The 21,407-nt window shown below is 36.5% G+C and overlaps 1 pseudogene; it reads left to right on the top strand.

Moving 5' to 3' along the window:
• Window positions 1-6,906: 6,906 nt before the first annotated feature.
• On the top strand, window positions 6,907-21,053 carry LOC139722697 (high affinity cGMP-specific 3',5'-cyclic phosphodiesterase 9A-like; annotated as a pseudogene).
• Window positions 21,054-21,407: the final 354 nt, after the last annotated feature.

The following is a 21,407-nucleotide window of genomic DNA, read 5'->3' on the forward strand; positions in this document are numbered from 1 at the left end:
TGCGTGAGGACTAAAAATAAGTGAAATTGGGCAACCTAGCCGATCTTGACTTTTTCATATTTTCTCAAAGAGCAAGTCTTCTTTTACAATATATGCTAAAATTTGGGATCATGAAACGAGCGGGAAAGTGTGTTTTATTAGCAGTTTATCTCGACCATTGTTGGTAGAATAGTGTGATTAGGTGTGTCTTTCGAGTCCCCTTTTCATTTCTGAAAACCTGGTACACACTCTTCACTTTCAACTCTAATAACTTTTGAAAAGATAACGCTACTGCTTTGAAAGTTGGCATTACTTATGCCCCATGGACAGAATGTGTTAATGAGGCATGCTTAATTTCAGTTTAATCTGATAATCACTTCATTGTTGTTACTCCAGTGGTTTACATCCTGTTTCTTGTCCCATTCATCGCACAGCCAGCACGGCTTGGTAAAGATTTAGCGCTTGAATGGACACTGCACTTCAGAGCCTCTTTTCTCAGTTCACACTTTTCCGGAGTATGTGCTTTCTTTCCACTCTTTAGATAAGTTAGGAGAGTCCATTTGATTTTATTTATACATCATTTTCAAGCTTAAAGTCTGCTCTCTCAGAATATGGTCTTAACTAAATATTCATGTCTGGCAACTTTTTGTCCATTTGTGGTGCAGGGTCACATATATAACAGAAAATTACAAGTTTATAACAGATTGTGGTAGGTGTCAATTTCGTTACAACTGATTGTTGTCATATTTGACAACAATATACTGTTTTAAACAATCACAGATTCGATATTAACACGAAAACTTTCACTTAAGTATTTATTAAAGTACAATTCATCCAATATGTTTGCGATACGTCACATTATTTTGTAAAGAAAAAAGGCGTTGTACCAAAAAGCGTTACAGTAGCTCTTGAACTGAAATGGAGATAGGCAGAGTTAAACTATACAGTGGCATAGAATACACGAGGGTAACGTAACAAGCATGCAGTATTTCTCTTTGTTGACATTAAAATAAGGTTGCGAAAAATCGAAAAAAAAATCATAGCGGAATCTTGTCAAAGATATGGAAGTACGTAATTATGATTAAACTAACGATATTCACAGAAAATGTTTAATACGATATACTCTTCTGTCCCTTGTAAGATATCAACATTAAAGTCTCCATCATCGCAATATGCAAATTGAAATTCCCGAAAGTATATACTTATTATGTAATCCAAAAAATGTAATGCAAGAAACTCGATTGATATCCAGGTTTGACAATACGGTACAGTTTTGAAATCGCGCGTTATGATTCTCTTGTTGCACACGATTTTGTGAAACCTAACGGGTCTGACAGAGACACTGTTTATCAAATTTCGTACCTGCGTGTTCTTGTTTCTCAGTCTATCTGGGCATTCCCTCTTCCAGTCTTCCTCCTTTCCACATCGAAAACATGACTTGCGATTTTGCTGTCGTGTTTGCCTCCGCTCAGCCTTCATCTGTCAAACAACTCCCTTCATCGTCTTCCCCGTCTCAATAGCCCAGGTTGGGAAAGGCAACGTTGGTCTTTCTTGGCGATGATTTTTCGCTTTCACTTTTGTGTGAGCATCCTGTTATAAAGCAGTTTATAATAATGCATGGCGAAGAAAGCAACCGTAAGTACACTAATTCCACACTACCTTCAGTTATTCTGGGTTTTTTCTCAGAACGCTTCAAATCTACCCCTCTCCCACAATTCATCCACTATTTTTGGACTTCATATTCTAGTTCTAAAGTCAATGTTCTCGTTCCTTGTGTGTCTGCTTTTTTATTCATTTTGTAAAAGCAAACTTATTTCGACTTGCTACCACTAAAATACATTAAAAACAAAATCTACAAAAATAAATTCAGGCATTGGCATTTTTTTTTCTGAACTTTAACATTGCCACCGTATGGACATATTCAGATACTACGTATTTTACCTAAACTGCATTATCATGTCTCACAATCATCATTACTCAACTCAACATCATGATTATGCTTTCAATATCAACTTTAACGTTACGGACATCATCAAAAATATTGCCAACACTCGATCATTACGACATGATATCCACAATACAAACAGCAAAATTGCTTCTTGCATCTTACCTTAAAAGCATTTTCTGCCATCTGACACGCACGATTTTCTAGAAAAGCTGCTACACGATGAGTACCTGCGTATGACGAAGTTGAAGACACGACCATGTTCACCGGTCACGAAGTAATAATGTCGAATATAGGAGCCTCTACAGCAATTGCATGTAGTTCTGAACAATTCTCCTACTCACTATCAAGTTATTTTATACCCTTCCGCACACATGTTTTACCCTAACATCGTAATCAACGATATCTTTCAACGTGACTATCATCATTCTTCACGTATTTCCTAACTCAGCAACAAATCACACCAGTCGATGCTCTCTCCCCTTCACCCGACCCATTATATAAACGATGTGAACAAGATTGTCAAATTTCAATTTTACCTATGAAATACCGTCACATTTTCACCGTTTACCAACAATCACTAGCATCATATCTATATATCTCGTACGCCTGACGTTTACCTATATACAATATATCTTTCCCACATTCACTACCACCACACTTTTGTCTCTCTGTTTTCTCATACCCTCACTTTTTTCCCATCTCATCTTGGTTTTGCGCATACCCTATGTACATGTTCTCCATTTTCTTGATGTATTGAAACCACTCCACGACTGGCTTCCCCGTCTGAATATCTCGAAGGCGTTACCCTCAGGTAGGAGCAAACCTACATTCTTTTTTGGCATTACATTGCGTGTTTACACCAAATAACACGCAGCAGCTATAGTGAAGCATTTTGTAAAGGTCTGTATGGCAATATCGTCGGAATCTCTTAGTAATGTCAATAACGAGCGATCTAAATCGCAAGCAGCAGTGACACAAAATGTCTAAGTCACTGATAACCTAAATCCCATCTCCCATAACAACTTTGCTTGCCGAAAGCAACCTCTCTGCTAGGGCTTATACCGATAAAAAAAGACAAATATGCCTGGGTTCTGTTACTCAAAACTTTTAGATTGTATAGTTCTGTTATGGTAGACATTGGATCTTTGTATTCCCTTTTTTCTTTCGTGTCAAAAAACAACAACAACAAAAACAATGCAAAAAATATCTTTGTTTCAGCTCTAACAGCACAAATGTGTTTGGTATATCAGCCAGAGGCATAGGCAGAAATATGATAGAGTCGACGAAGCGCGTTTAATTTAAAAAAAAAATACAAACATTGGCACGATCTTTTTACCTGTAGAAATAAGATTTGGCGCTATACAGATTCTTTATAGATACTTTTGAACAAAATAACTCGCCGTAGCGTTTAAACTGTGCGCTAAAATCGACTTTCGATTCATCACCAAACAGTCCATTGCAAAACTCGTTGTCAGCGTTATCTTCTGAAAATATTCTTTTTCTTTCATCATCGCGTTATATTTGACATTCTTTCTCCAAATCACAGTCGCAACGTTCGCTGTATGACTTTTGTGCGATGCAATAATTTGGTTGCTGTTGGCCAGTGCTTTGAGTACACTGGAAGTCAAAAATATAAACTTGCTCGGACCAGCTGCGTCTTGCAATTTACCGTATTTATCGTACACTGCGACTATATCAGACTTTTATGTAGCATTTATAATCGTGCCAGTCGAATTTGTTACGTCTACAAAAAACAACAACAAAAAACAAAACAAAAATCAAAACGAAACAAAAAACAAACAAACAAACAAACAAAAACAATAAAAAGTCGCCACAGACGTGTTATTTGTGTGCGTTTCTGTTATTGCTGTGCAATCATTTCATCAGTTCGAGGGACATTCTTCAGTCTTGCATAAACGGCATGTAAATTTACACTTCAGCAACATTTTTTGTCGTACCAGACCATTCACAATGCACAAAAAAAAAACTAAACAAAGTCAAATCAAACTGCTCTTCATGACTCTCTCAAATATCGCGTGCTCACGATCTTCTGGGCCAGCTTATAGACTGTGTTTAAAGAGGAAGTCCATACAATTTTCATAATGTCAAATCATGTAGTATATAAATCGACAGCAACATGTCTAGATTTGTAAATCTATTGTCGTGCTTGAGCCGAAATACCGCTACTCTGAAAAAATATGTATATACATCACTCAACAAGGATACTGACATATAGAAGCTCACATATTTCAGAAATGTACCAATGTAAATTCCATTACACCGCCTCTGTAAATTGTATGCATGTTTGTTTTCTTTTCTTCTGCTTCCTTGAGTCTGCACTCATGCTCTCATATGGCAAAGCTGCCAAGCTATCATCCTTGTTCGTAGTAATTTGTCTTAAATTTGTGAAAATACTCTTATTCCTCATCCAAAGCACTGATCCCACACACCATGGACAGCAAATATTTTTATCATTGTCTGCTATCACCAACTGAAAATTCCTTAATAAAAAATAATCACTGTCAAAATTGTCGTCTCTACAAATGCAATACATTACACCTGTAGTTCTGATGTTTCCTCCCTCCACATTACCCAAGTTATTCATACACTTTACAACCACAGCTTCCCCCTCCCATCATAATCAATTCTATCTTTGAACGTAACTACCATCATTCTTCACGTATTTCCTTGCTCTCCCACCTTTCACACAACACGTTATAAATCATGTGAACAAGTCTGTCAAACTTCAACTTGACCCATAAAATACCACCATAATTTCACCATTTACCAACATTCACTACCATCAACTCTTTCTCATACACCTGACACGTAACTCCATTACCCTTATATTTTCATATCGCACCCCATTCATACCCTCATCTCTTTTTACGACTTCCCCCCAGAGCAAGGGATTAAGCCCCCAACTCTATCTATACGCCACTCTATCTATATACCAATACCTATTCTTCTCCCCAATCTCGATGAAGAATCGCCCTAGACATGACTTTAAAAATACATACTGTATAAGTAAATTTAACAAAAAAAAATAACTTTGGATTTATGAGAATGCAATCTACACATACACAAAAGGACAAATTATTCCTCATAGTAAGTACATACACGTAACTATTACACACTACTCCTGGAATTATCTGAAAAGTGAAAATGCAATTGCAATGACCACACGATATAGCAAATCAGTTCCCATCAATACAATTTTAACATGTACAGTGGTCTCCCATTATAACGAGCATTGGCACGAGGTCTCATCACAACAAGGTAATCCCCGTAGACCCAAATTGCAATCCTCCATTGCACCGCATTATTTTGGAATGCTAACACAAGGTTTCACCACAACAAGCACACCTTCCTGGCCCAAAAGACCTCGCCACAACGAGAGTCCACTGTATCTTAAATAACTAAGCAGCGAATTAGACCCAAAAGTAAAAAAAAAAATAATATTTTGGAAAATATGCTCGTGCCATGGCAACACACTCTTAAAAAAAAATAATAATAACTTCTTGGCCTGTGCATATCAAAATATTTCCTATACTTCCTTGACCCCTTCCATTCAGTGCATAAGATACATACTAATGTACACTGTACAAGTATACAAATATGAAAAATAAAACGCACAACACTTAGGGTTTGCCTATACAATACATGTCTGTGGTTTTAAAACTTAACATCCATCTACTTTTCTACAAATACATGTCACATTGATCAAAAGATGAGAAAAACAATTAAAAACAAGTTAGAAAACTTTGGAACCAAAAATTGTAAACCAAAAAAGTTCTGCCATCAATAAGGAGTCACTAACCTACACAAAGTGTTTGAAGTGTATATACATGTCTCAAATTCGTAAAAGTCAGAGCTTATTCTTTATTTTGATCATGAGAGATCATGTCCTCACTAAACAAAGACAAGCTTTCCTTCCTTACTCCTGTAAGCTAGTTTTGCTGGGTACAAGAAGAAGGGCTTCCTTCCCGCGTCTTTCAACTGCTTTAGTTGCTCCATTTTTTCCTTTCGCATCTGTAGAATGCGTCGTGAAAAGTCCTCTGACACGTAGATCTTGCTTCCTCTGAAGGAGCCCTCGGCTTTAAGCTTGGATATGCACGCTTTTCTCACCCTCTCCTTGGTCGCATACGACGAGAAAGCGACGTGGATAATTCTTGGCTTCGTATTCCCTGTACCACTCAGCTCGCGTACTGTAGGGGTGCGGTGACACCGTTCGATAGCATACTCATCCACACCAACAAAATCGGTAAGGAACGACTTCACGGTTTCGTAGCAGTTCTCCCTGGGAACTTCTTGGATACCATGCAATACCAGATTACTCCGTCTTGCACGATTTTCCAATTCATCGATCTTCAACAGCATGTCATCCTTCTCCTTCTTCAACTTTTCTCCTCGTTGGCATTCGTTTTTAGCGCTATTTCTTCGAACCTGTTTATTATCAACGAGTCTACACGCTCCTCCAGCTTGTAGAATTTGTCTAGGAAGGAAGCGAACCAGTCCGGCGGGGGCGAGCTAGCTGCGTCGCCCGGCCCAGCGGGCTGCGACACCATCGGAGTGTCGTCAACTACGTCAACGGCGCTCGCTTTTTTTGGCGGAGCAAATTTTCCCTTTTCAGGGGTATCAAGATGTCGTTTCATTGACATGATTGCAATCAAACTGTCCTACAAATGAATACTGACAATACTACTCACTGTATATAATCACCAAGACTTCTCTCCAGCAAATATTTGGTAAAATAAAGCGAACTAAGTGAGAACCATGCTTTCAGAACAAAGGGTGAGAGCGCCCTCCTCCATAATTTAAATAAGACTGTGAAACTTTACAGGTTCTCTTTTAATTTGCATGAGAAAAGCCTTCATTTTCTCTTGTTTATATGTTGTCTTTCTTTCTCTGGTTCTTTGTCTGTTTGTTTGTTTGTTTGTTTCTCTTATATTACATCTCCTTCGTTCCTTCTCTTCTTTTTGGATCAGGTGATGTTCAGTCCACATTGTGGGTCACGTGATATTCATGACCTCTTGACTGCAGCAGTTGGTGTCAGCAGGTAAAATGAATTCCATGTTGAACGTTTCAGACATGAATGACCTAAATAATAGTATTTGATTTGATTTGATTTGATTTGATTTATTGGTTTCTGTATCATCATTGTGCATATTATACACATTCATGTACAAACATAAATATGATAATATATATATATATAAGTATTTTCTTGTTCAATGCCTGTGTACAATGTGCAGCAAAAGTACAACAAAACATACTACAATGAATAATACAGAGGGGCTACAGCGTAAGCGTAGCTTGATTTGCGTGCAGCCCCCGTAGCATAACATATATCATAATGTACATCGGAAGGAGAATAGGAGGGAGGGATGACTTGCATAGAGATAGGATAGTTGAAGGGAGAAAGGGAAGGGAGAGGTTTGTCTGCTTTCACTAAAGGTTTATACAAAATAAAATCACCTGTATCACTGACTAGCAAGACATGACAAAATATTTCTTCAACGAGGTACAGGTGGACAGTTGATACAGGTCATGGTCGGTTACATAATCATTATTACATATAGATTAATTGTGTAAAGTATGGATACTTTATTCAAGAAACCTATGAAACGCCACTACACGCCTGCGTCAATCTTGTTCGATCATTGTGGTCATTATAGTAAACTGTGAGCATTGTATAAGTTGCAATATACGAAAATAAGTCATTTTGGATTTTTTTTTTTTTTTTTGTCTCAGATGGTCTGATATCGTCCTCAAGAATCAACAGGGTGCCCTCGTATCCATCGCGCCAACCATGCCAAGCAATACACGAAGGTATGTTTAGCGAAATAATTGAGAAACGCAGGTTACTATCTATGTACACTTTACATCATGCATAAAATGTAAATATGTGACCGTGTACCTCAAAACGAACATAAAGTCGCACACACTGATTTTGCGTGAGGACTGAAAATAAGTAAAATGGGTCAACCTAGTCGAACTTGACTTTTTCATATTTTCTGAAAGAGCGGGTCTTCCTTTACATTATGCTAAAATTTGGTATCATAAAACGGGCAGGAAAGTGTGTTTTTTTTAGCAGTTTATCTCGAACATTTTTGGTAGAATAGTGTGATTAGGTGTGTCTTTAGAATCCCTTTTTCATTTCTAAAAAACCTTGTCCACATTCTTCACTTTCAACTCTAATAACTTTTAAAAGGATAATGCTACTGCTTTGAAAGTTGGTGTTAATTATGGACAGAATGTGCTAATGAGGCATGCCTAATTTCAGGTTAATTTAATAATCCCTTCATTGTTGTTACTCTGGTGGTTTACTTCCTGTTTTTTGTCCCATTCATCGCACAGCCAGCACGGTTTGGTAAAGATTAAGCGCTTGAATAGACACTGTACTTCAGAGCCTCTTTTCTCAGTTCACGCTTTTCCTGAGTTTGTGCTTTCTTTCCAATATTTAGATAGGTTAGGAGAGTCCATTTGATTTGAGTTATACATCATTTTAAAGCTTAAAGTCTGCTCTTTCAGAATACGGTCTTAACTAAAAATTCATGTCTGGCGACTTTTTTGTTTGTTTTGAGGTGCAGGGTCACATTATATTGATGAATCCATGTCACTTGACATTTATTACATCACCGTATTTTCTGCCAAAGCCATTAGAGTTGTATTTCATCTTCATTAGATGTTTCGATCCTTATCGGTTTGTTCAGTGAAAGCCGATAGAACAGGATGATGCATTCAATCATAGAATGTACTGCAAATGTAAAATTCAATATTCAAGTGGAAAAGTAATGGACCCTACCCTCCTCCAATTCTTTATGGGAGTCATTCATCATTTGTAAAACGAAGTAGAAATACAATTAAACAAAATGATCGAGACACTTAAAAAATAATCTAAATAGTCTTGATTTTCTTTGGCACATTGATATTGATCTGTGAAACAGGGAAGATCAGATCGCAAAATGGTTATAAATATTTTTTTCTTATTTCCTGTATCATTTCATCATTCAGGACGCCTTACAAGGTTGTCGTCTCTCAAGTCAGATCAGGAGAAGGTAAGACACAGAAATTTAATGTGATATGTATCACTTGGAAACTGGATCAATACAAAAAGACATAATTATCGGACATGTTGTTATGTACTTTCCTCACTAACGGGTAAACTTTCGAAAGAAAAAGTGTATATTTATATAAATACTTTGTTTGAACTGCTTCCATTATAAATAATACTTACTTCTGATGATAAGCGTTATTCCAGCCGCTAAATCACAATGTATACTTATGAAGTCATTGGACTGATATACACTTGCTAATTTTGATTGATTCATTGATATCAAAATTATGTCCAGTTATTTTTTTGTTCAACAAAATGGGCAAATTCGGCATAATCTGTTGGATTTTTTTTTATAGAACTGTTACTGTTCCTAATGGGGATTTCCGTGTTACATGCTCTTAATTTTAGAGCTACATTTTAGCTTAGTACAGAATGATATTTAGCATTACATATTTCCTTTTTCAATGATCCACGTTTTACAAGCCTAGGTTTTCAGTGGACCACTCTTTACCGTTATTACTTTTCTATTATCCTTGTGAAAATTGCATTGCTTTTATTAAGTGTATACATATATAAATTTTTGATATACTCAACGATCCACACATTATTATTTGATGGGGGGTGAAAGTATTAAAGGAAATACGATTTGTGAAAAATATGTTATATTTTTTGTTTCCCTCTTGTGTTAGATGAAAAAAAAAATATGTGAATTGAATTGATATCGACAAAGCAGTTTGTGCTTTGAAGGCATTTTTCAAATTCAAAATACCCCACCCCCATTGCATTGGAGTGAAGTTATAATAGAAATATGCCACAGTAATGTGTTCGTTATCTGTATAAGGAATACCTATTGATACTCCTTGATAACATACAGTTACAACAATCAATGCTCAGTATTCCAAAATCAGTATTAAAAAAATGGAAAGTAAAAATATAAAGGTAGAAATAATAAAGTACATAAAATGACCAACATACCACTTTTAGAATTATAGTACTGCGATGTTTCTGTCACTTCTGTAGAAATGCATTAAACACCATTTGTTAGCTTGTATTTTTAAGGAGTTTCGTGATTTGTGTAATCTCTCGGTCTGTGATTTATACATGTATTTAGTGCGAGATGAAGTTCTTCAAGGAGTACTGAGCCATGTGTCCGAAAAAGTTACCAGGTTAGTAAGTCCGGAAACATCCGACATAACTTTTTACTCACATACAAGCGTGGACCATGAAAATGATTTTAAAAAAGAAATATTGAGTTATAGATTCTACAAATGGCATTCCGGTTTTGTGTGGTAAACAATCATGTACATCTTTCATTTAAAGAAAAATCTTGTTTTACCATACCATTGTAGAGTGTCTCAGAAGTTACGTTATAGCATGTAATCAATATGATCATGTCAATAGCGCACGTGATTTGGGCTGAATGAATGAATGAATGGGCTAGCACACAAAAGCGCACCATAGGACAACAGTGCACAATAATTTGCACCTTGCGGACTGGTTATGTTTTACCTCAGTCTTTGAAATAACAGCTTGTAAGTTTTCACCGAAAATTTGATACACACCGTCTTTTGATTTTCACATGGACTTCTGTGATTCCGATTTATGACGTAATTATCATTTTTCACTTTTCCCTTCATTCCCAGGGCCTTCCGCATTTTCGAGATGAAAGACGAAATGCTTAGCCGGTTGACCGCAATGCAGAAGAAAATTGAAAGTAGGAATACATACTTTAGCTAATGTCAAATGCATATTGTTTGCTTTAATGAAAATTTGTTGATGTTAATCTTTGCAAAAGTTGTGAAAAATAGCCGTTACACGAGAATTGTCAAAAGATAAGCTATACCTCAAAAAATGAACGCAAAAAAGCATATCATGTTTACAGTAGTCGTCTTTTGGATTAAACCATAAGATCTGGGAAATTTATCAATGTATAATGACAACTTGACAAGAAAAAAAATGTCTTTGTGCATGGTATGTGATGACAGGGAGAAGTATGGAATACAGAAAGAATCTTTCTTCTCAATTTAGTAAACTAGCACAGGACTTATCTTTTTTGAATAGAATCATGACAGTTGGAATGAAATGCATTATGTTTACTGTAATATCTAGTGTTAGAATATCGAGTTACATCTAGTTTTATCTTCCACAGTGAATTATTATGACATTTTTATAAGGTGATCGGATGTCATATTCTAGACTGAAAGACATATATATGTCTTCCCTCTGTTTCAGTGGACCGAAAGAAGGCGATTGAAATAGAAAAATGCAAGATGGATATAAGAGAAATCAAGGATGAACTCATAGCTGCCAAAAAGTAAGTTACCAGAACAGCTGTAGATCACTGACCGTTATTATGTCATCTTTTTTTTCAAAAGAAAGTGTCTCTACATGATAAACCAGACAAAAGACGAATACACTGAGCAGTCTTAGTTTTGTTTTTATATAAATTTGCATGTGAGCGGATTTTTCCACATTTTTTTTCAACATAACTGTCATTATCATAGGAACTGGTGTGTTGGTATGTGTAAAGAAGGAACAAATCTAACCTAATGTGTCATTGCACTTTCACATCATTCGAAAAGAATTTAATCTACTTCCTATGAAGATGTTGACTTGTTCGGATCAACTCCAGCTCTTTTTTTTTATGGAATTGCTGTGATTATGCAATAATCACGGAGTATTAATAGGCTGAAGAAAGTACAAAGTTCACAAAGCAGTTGAGGATAAAGTACTGCCATATCTTCGAGACACAAAGTGTCTTTCAATAACATATATTCAAATAATACAATTCTATATTATTTGTATTTACATATCTTCGCTTCATCATCTATCATATAGCCATCACGCCAACTTCTGCAAATGCACCATTCCGCCTGCGATGGGAACCGAGACACGTATTGTTCCGAAGCGGGACTTCCCCAAATACCCCAAGGTAAGACTACATGGAATCATAGAAATAGTAATAAGCTGAGGGAAACACAAAATAAACAGTTTACTAAAATGGTGATTTCGATTTGGATGTATGCAATCACACATAGATATGAGGAAGATAGACAAAATAAGAAATAAAGTCTGCAGGGCTTTTAACAAATATTTATGGATGATACTTGCATAGGAAAAATGAAATAGGAAAATCGTAAAACTCAAACCAGAAAGACCAAACGGAGATTTGTCAAGCATCAAATAAGTAACATTCTTATCATGTTTATGGATAGAATCTGTCTCATACGCCAAGACATAGAACGTTCGTATGCTCACATTGACGAATGTAGCTGTGTCTATTATTATAACATCCAGCTATATTTAGGTATTGAAGAAAAAGAGGTGTAAATGAGCAATACTTTTACTTTTAAAGGTATAAGTGAAAGCAGAATAGCAAACTAATGTTCTATAGCTCTAATATCATCGGTTACTTTCACTAACTCGCTATTACTGTCTTTTTGATGTTGTTGTTGTTTGTTTGTTTGTTTTATATTGTGCAGTATATTCTGTCCTACGAGACAAAAGAATACCTTAAGAAACCAACTTTTGACATCTGGCACTGGGAGTCGAATGAGGTATGAATTGCCACATTTAGCAACTTTTATTTGCTCTAAGAATACACCGAAACGAAATCTGATCCCAAAACAATGCTAATGCCATTGTTGCTGCATTTTTTCTTCCTCCTCTTCTTTTGTTCTTACTCTATATACTTTTCAATCCTTTAACTTCCAACGCACAACTTTATCAATCATATGCGATGTTGTATGCATTTCTCATAATAAAACACGAGAAAAGAGTAACTTCCCTTAACTTAAATTTCCCCAAATGATTCATGTGACTTTTGACAGGTGACCATTTTGTGTACTCACTTTGATTCATTTTGATTAGTCAATTAGTTTTGAAACACCTATTCCACATCTGTGAATTTACTCCCAATTGTTTCATGAAAATATGACGCAGTTTCTATTGGGGGTACTTTTTGTTGCTGCGTGTTTATTTGTATATTTTGTACTTCGTAAAAAAATTATGTTGTTTTTCGATTCCATTATATCTTTTAATGTTAAATACTTGGTTAATTTTACGTTTACTTGGTGAACCGTTAAACTAAATCTAAAATGTACTTACGCTTATTTCTATACAATAAATTGTTGTTCTTACTTATTTGAGTGTTGCTGATGCTACTATTGTTGGTGCTGTTCTTCATGTGTAGATGTTGTGCCTCCTGGAGCACATGTACCACGAACTGGGTCTCGTCACAGAATTCAACATGAATCCAATCGTACTCCGCCGTTTTCTGGTATGTCACGTTTAGCTGTGAATGCATGTGTCTTTTAAGTCACCGTGCGATCGCGACTATGGCTACTTTATTCGAGATATGTATTTATTATATGCACACTTTTTTCATATGTGTGTATACTATAGTAATTGTATATATATATATATATATATACATATATATATATATATATATCATGATTATTTCGTAATATATATATATATATAATATATCATGATAACTTCGTAATACATATATATATATATATATATATATATATATATAAGAGTTTGTTTGCAAAAACCGATAAGTCCATATTTACCAAATTAAGATATATGCGATTAAAGGTCAAGAAAAATAAAGAGAATAATAAGAAAATTTTTGCTTCTTTTGACCATAACTTTTAAAATATACCTTTATATGAAGTGACCAATATATCATTTAAAAGGTATTATTCTGTACGTTATGACAGAAATCGTACTTCAAAATCTTCAAAAATGGACTTATCGGTTTTTGCAAACAAACCCTTCATATATATAATATGTGTGTGTGTGTGTGTGTATTATATATATTATGATGACTTCGTTTTCGTACAGTTATAATCACAGTGTGTAATTATATTTCCGTTCAGAGTATTTTCCATTCTCAATGTGCGCATGGCATTGATGGTGCATAATCATGCGTATGTTATGGTCATATACTGTTGTAGCATTTCATTGGAAATCATTCAAATGAAATTATTATATAACACCTGATAGGGAATCTAACCAAACACGGTATGGTCCATTTTATGCCATTGATGTATTATCAACCGGAAAAAGAAAGTTGGTTTGTTTTTGTAAGAATGTACATGTAATAAGCAAACAAGTAAAAAAAACAGGATGGTTACAGTAGTTATAAGGTAGCTTGATCTTCTTTGTGTTTAGCTTGCTATTTGTGACCGTGCACCTCAAACGAACATAAAGTCGCACACACTGATTTGGCGTGAGGACTGAAAATAAGTAAAATGGGTCAACCTAGCTGAACTTGACTTTTTCATATTTTCTGAAAGAGCGGGTCTTTTTTTACACTATGCTAAAATTTGGTATCATAAAACGGGCAGGAAAGTGTGTTTTTTTAGCAGTTTATCTCGAACATTTTTGGTAGAATAGTGTGATTAGGTGTGTCTTTAGAATCCCTTTTTCATTTCTGAAAAACCTTGTCCACACTCTTCACTTTCAACTCTAATAACTTTTGAAAGGATAGTGCTACTGCTTTGAAAGTTGGCATTAATTATGGACAGAATGTGTTAATGAAGCATGCTTAATTTCAGTTTAATTTGATAATCCCTTCAGTGTTGTTACTCTGGTGGTTTACTTCTTGTTTTTTGTCCCATTCATCGCACAGCCAGCACGGTTTGGTTAAGATTAAGCGCTTGAATAGACACAACTGAACTTCAGAGGCTCTTTTCTCAGTGCACACTTTTCCTGAGTTTGTGCTTTCTTTCCAATATTTAGATAGGTTAGGAGAGTCCATTTGATTTGAGTTATACATCATTTTAAAGCTTGAAGTCTGCTCTTTCAGAATATGGTCTTAACTAAAAATCTATGTCTGGCGACTTTTTGTTTGTTTTGAGGTGCAGGGTCACATTTATACTTGTTTGACTTTAATGTGTTGTCAGCATGTATGTTCGTTTTTGACATCAGTGCTGTGTACAGGAGAACTACCGGAACAACCCGTTCCACAACTTCCGGCATTGTTTCTGTGTGACCCAGATGATGTACGGCATGATCTACCTGTGTGACCTCAAGTCAAAGTTCAGCCTGGCTGACCTTGGCATCTTACTCACGGCAGCCGTGTGTCATGATTTAGACCATCCAGGCTTCAACAATGCGTACGTTGTGCAATATATGAATGTATGTCTGTATGTGTAAATGTGTGTCTGTATGTGTCTGTCTGCCTGCTTTTTCCACCAATATGTACCTGTATGTGTGTGTGTGTGCGTGTGTGTGTGTGTGTGTGTGTTTACATATCTCTATGTAACCCATATGAATGTGTTTACAAGCTTTTCACGTGTGTATGTATTCTTTTTTGCCCGTATGTGTTTATGCATTAACCATCATCTGCATTAAATTTGTTCTATAAATTATACCCAAATTGTAACGAGATGATATAAAATAATGATTTTTGTTATTTGAATGTCGCACTTTAATATGCGAACGTCATATGTGTTTTGTTGATTTCATTTTTTTTTTTTTTTTTTTAAGGAACAAACGCCACGAGTTTTTCCCACTTTGTCTCATTTTCCACAGGTATCAAATCAACGCCCGCACAGACTTGGCCATTCGATACAACGACATCCTCCCACTGGAAAATCACCACTGTGCCGTGGCTTTCAAGATCCTCAACATCCCCGAGTGTAACATCTTCAGGAATGTGTCGGAAGAGCAATTCAAGTCAATCCGGCAGGTAAAACCTCAGACCATCAAAGAAAGCCAGCCATTCCCGGTCTGCTGGAAAGAACGCAGTCTCCCACAGTGTGAAACATTATGTGAAACACAGTAGCCGGGTTCACACGTACAAAATAGCGGGATGACGATCGCGATGCACATCCCGAGTTTTTTTGCGAGCGTCCACACGTACCAAATTAGCGGGATAGCGATCGCGATCGGTATCCCGCTAATTTGGCGAGCGTCCACACGTACCGAATTATCCCGCTAATTGCCGATAGAGATAACAGCAAAGCCTGCAAACTGGGTCACACAGCGCCCTTCTCTATCACTGCCTGCGCGCACTTACCTTTGTCCATTGTCTTTTACGCGTCAGTGGTGTGGTTCGCGCGCTGTTGTTGTTGTGCTCCAAAGAGTTGAAGGACCTCTTCGCAGAGGCCTCGCTGTTGTGATGTGCGCATTGCATGATGGGATGTAAAAACTCGAGATTCTAATCCCGACCGTTCACACGTACCAGCGCGGGGCCAATTATCCCGCTAATTGGCGAACCAGCGCAAGATTTCTTGGGATTAGCATCGCGATGCTTATCCCGCTAATTTTCGGGTTTTTTTCTGTCCATACGTGCAAAAAACTCGGGATGACGATCGCGATGCAAATCTCGAGATTTGTATCCCGCTAATTGGTGTACGTGTGAACCCGGCTAGTGTGAACACATCGTGAACACAGTGTGAAATATTCTACGAGCGTTTTAACAGTTTGAACACATTGTGAATCACAATCCACGGTGTAAATCGTAAATTCACAGTGTGAAACACAACAATGCTATGTGAATAACCTGTGAAAAACACACCGCATTGTGAAACAATCTTCACACTGTTAAATTCGAGCGTTTTCACATAGTCGACTACGTGAACACAGTGTGGACACACTCTGGAACACTGTGTTTTTCCATCAGGGTTGAGGAACCATGCAGCACAGATTTGGATTCCCTACTCGTCAGCCACTGTAGAAGATCAGACCTTTCAGCATATTGGTAGTGAGTAATCGAAGAGTGAAAAAAAAAGAGGCCCGGAAGAACAAAGAGGAGGTTGAAGAGAAATTCAGGACCATTTGAAAACCAGTTTAGAAAACACGTACAATTTTATTAGCACAATCGTGAAAAATTGATCAAGTTCTGATGAAAAATTTCGAAGAAGTTATGAATTGTGAAGGAAGTTACATATTTTTTTTAAGTTCTATATACTCAATATGTAAAATATACAAACGAGTGAGCTGAAGATGTCATCACCTCACAATTTTCCATAATCATGTGCCAAAAAGCAAACAAACAAATAAACATAACCTTATTAGTGCCTTTGAAAGAATTATCAGTCAGAAATACTGGGATTTCAGACTGGGGTAGAATTTCTTTTCAAACAGAAAAAAAAACAACAATAAGATTCTTCATGTAAACACATAGCAGGATCTGAGCCGATGACAATTGAATAACTCCACTCATTTGCCTTTATTTTCATTTAGGTTTATTTCTGTGTGTGTAAGTGTTAAAATTCATCGAAACTTCATAATGTCATAACCTTCCTATATTTCATGTGATTTCAAATCAAAATCTTACTCCTTTGCTTAAGAAATTGGTTTAATCTTCCCTTGCAGACCAACTGTAACTAGTCCGGAATTGATTTTATAGAGACATGGATGAGAGAAAAATATAAATGAAGAGATTGCAATCAAAGGCGCTAAATCCATCAAAAAATGATGGATATAGTGCCTTTAGGAAGGAAGCTCTTCATATATACCCAAGGGATTCAAACACGTGTCTTTCCCGCCCTCGTCTCTGTACCCCAGGGCATCATCATGCTGATCATGGCTACAGACATGGCTCGACACTCCGAGATCCTGGATCAGTTTAAGGCACAGGTTGAGGGCGGTTTTGACTTCGGAAACCAAGAGCACCAGAACTACGTAAGCGGCTCAAAGCATGTTTTCAACATATAGTTTCTTAGACATCTTTTTCGTTTATGATTCGTATTATTTAGTAAATGATTATTGACTGATTATCACAGATCTATGCTTTTCGACATAGTAAATTATTGTTACCTACAGGCGAATATTCAGATTGTCTTTATTGCTCTTTAAGTATGATTTGGTTATACATGTGTAGTTTTGGTTGAAAAGAAAACGGAATGAATGAATGCATGAATATTCGAAAAAAAAATCACCCGCCGTATACTATTCTCATGGTAACGCTGTAGAATCAAGCTTTAAACAGGGAAAGCAGTCAATTACTGAATTATCTTTAAAGATTATCTTCTTTTAATTGCGTTTTCTCTTTATGAGTGTCATTTCTGCTTTCAAAACAAAAATCAATATGGTTGGTAATTTTCCTTATTAATAAATACTTTCCCTGATTAGTTTGCATATGAAAGTTACAACGCAGCTCATTATAAAGCAATTCTTGTATTATTCCATCACCATATTAAGACCAGGATTTCAATAGGCGATCAACGCCGGCCCCTTAAAAAATGTACTTTCAAAATAATTATCCATTTTCTTTGTGTACTTTGTAAGTATTAATCCTACTCTACTGGGGTTTCCTCTCTGAAAATAGGGAGAAAATTCGGAATTGAAGTGATTATATGCGATAGAATATACCATGTATTGTAGTCATAGACAACAATCCTAAAATCAATTTTAGGGCAGAATCTGATAAGCGCAAATGTGAACAAAATCACAGACTTGCAAAAGGAAACTCGAAGTATGGAAACAACTGAAGTGCATTACAAGGTCCTCAACGTGAACGCTTTTTAACAGCCATTCGAATCAACTCTCTGTGTTACTCCACGTCTATGGACTGCATAATGCTTGCCAGTTGCCAACCACTGCAAGTCTCAGTTATCAATTGTCGTTGTCTGTTTAAGTATGAAGCCATACATGTATACAGCTTTGGAAACTGCTTCTTAACAACCTCATCTGGCCGGAGTGTTTATGAGCGCACCTGGTTCCAACCTAACTTATGACTAAAAACACCACAACCACTACCACCACCACTACCACCACCACCACCAACAACAACAACAATAACAACACCAAACTATGACATCATCACTTCGGTACTCTAGTGTCTTTTTAAACTCTGATTATTGTTTTCCTTAATTCTTTCTTTCTTCTCACGGGCCAGCTTCGCATGGTTTTGATCAAGTGTTGTGACATTTCTAATGAGGTCCGTCCCTCCGATGTCTCGGAGCCGTGGGTGGACTGTCTGCTGGAAGAGTATTTCATGCAGGTAAACATCCCATGTGTGTGTGTGTGTGTGTGTGTGTGCGCGTTTGTTTGTTTGTGCTTGTGCGTATTTGTAAAAGTATGAGTGGGTGTTGGCTGAGTCTGCTCATAACCAATACCAGCGATCTATAGTTTAGGGACCGGTCCCTAGTGCAATGACATCAGCTAAAATTCAGGTATTCAATATAAAGAAAGGAACTGAACTGCAAAAAAAAAAAAAAAGAAAAATAGGAAGAAAAAAAGAAGAAAAAAGCCAAACACACACACATACCCACACACACGCACATACAAAGAAGAAGAAACTTGAAAATGTAGTGCTTATACAATAATATAGTCGTTTCAAAAGGGAATTTATGTTGTATGGAAAAAAAAACAATTCTAACAATTTGGATCATCTTAACACATAACTGGCCATGTTCGGAATAACGAACTGTTTTCATTATCCCATTAACAAATCTCTAGGTAAAGGAAATTGTTACGTGTCGAAATAACGAACATTGGGAACTGCGAACCTTATCTCATTTTCGGATTAACTTGCATTCAGAGTAACGAACATCACTCAGCCAGATGTGGTACAAGATTATCGTTGGAAGAGGTCTTATTGTTTCAACAGTTAACGTTGTTGTGCCTTGTCGGTTATGCGTTTTCGTGTTTTCAAATCATGTCCCATCTCGTAGAACTATGAAACAAGCAGGATGTCACAGATATCGATATCACGTTACGTCCCATATATTCACACAGAGTGACAGAGAGAAGCTGGAGGGACTTCCGGTGGCGCCCTTCATGGACCGGGAACAGGTGACCAAGCCCACGGCACAGGTGGTCTTCATCAAGTACGTCCTCATCCCAATGTTTGAGGTGGTCTCCAAGGTAAGCAAATCAGAAGAATGCACGGAAGGGATTAAACTGACTCATGTCATCAGAAATTATCATGATTTAAATTTATTAATTTATTTTTATTAACGTAGATTTATAAACAACATACGAATTCAGCGTATGTAACATATTTACGTGTTTGTAATAAAGTTTCTGCGTATTATGATTATGTGTTTCTATTTTGCTTTGTTTTTTTTTCTTGAAATTAGTATTTGCTCAAAAGACTAACGCCCATGATGATAGTGAGAATGCAAAGAAAAAGAAAGACTCGAATGACTACGCCCTTATTAAGATCTCTAATCAATTATAATCTAGATTGAATTTGGTAAACGAAAGAACCTCCAGAAGTCTCTAGGTTCTATTATGCATGTAACCACTGGGACCCTAAGGGAATATTGTGTGGTATCTATAAATAGCCACCATCTTCGCCGGGTAAGAGAAGTGAAATCCTGGCCGTAATCTTTTTATCACACTTAACGCGTCTTACTTCAAATTGTGACGTTTGGTTTCTTATCTCCCAGCTATTTCACCAGCTGGATGACTCGATGGTTGAACCGCTGCGAAGAGCCCTCTATCGGTACGAAGAGCAGAAGGTCAAGGAAGATCAGTTCAAAGAGAGAATGAGAGAGGTAGACACACGTTTCTTGATTAACATTTTCGTTGATTTTTTTTTCTTTGATTGCAATGGATATAATACGAAGAAACGACAATGATCGTTTATCTATTACATTATGTACGTTACCTTTAATATCAAATCACAAAATAATTACCTAAGAAATCATCAAGAAGAAGTATAGCCACTATACGCGGTTGCTTGAACACTTCACAACCAAAAAAGTTTGTCGTACATAAACATCAAAGCAACTGAATAAGGACATGAAAATTTGATTCAAATGATTTGGATCTCCGCAGGATTAAAAACAAACATTAATTTTCTAGAAATTCATAAACGAAGGAAATCATGAAAGCCTAAAATGATTCTTTGATACTCTTACATTGTATTTATCTGTTGTTGTTGTTGTTGTTGTTGTTGTTGTTTTTTGAAGGTTTTTTATGCAGCATCATGGATGTAATGCTAGGGATTATGTCAACGTCCTTGATTTGCTACAACATCCTCAATAACTTCCGAAATGTGGGCAAATAACTATTTTAGCATTTCACTTTCGGATTTCTTTGCAGAACGCACGAATCAGGGCAGAGCAAGAAGAGGCAGACAACGCCCTCTAGAGGCCAATAGTGGGACTCACAACATTCCGCCCAAGGACATGGACTGGTGTACCATTTACTTTTATTTTTATTGTATACATTTTTTTAGCCCTTAACTCCCTTTGTCGTGATGGCGAATCGCTCTAGTACCGTGGTCTGTTAATTTGGGGTTGCTTTTGCTGACATTCGATTTGATCATAAAAGACATAAACTATAAATTTCATCTGTGTGATTTACTTTGATTCTCATGTTATGATATAAAAAAGAAAGGTTTGACTCAACTCTGAGTCACATTCCCTTTGTAGTTTTTTTTTTTTATGTGTATTACGTTTTGTGTACTTTACTCACAATTATTGAAACCTGTTCAAAGCTTCC

This window comes from Diadema antillarum, unplaced genomic scaffold (genome assembly GCF_040938485.1).
Source record: "Diadema antillarum isolate AM-2024a unplaced genomic scaffold, OU_Dant_1.0 scf00000170, whole genome shotgun sequence".
NCBI classification, from domain to species: domain Eukaryota; kingdom Metazoa; phylum Echinodermata; class Echinoidea; order Diadematoida; family Diadematidae; genus Diadema; species Diadema antillarum.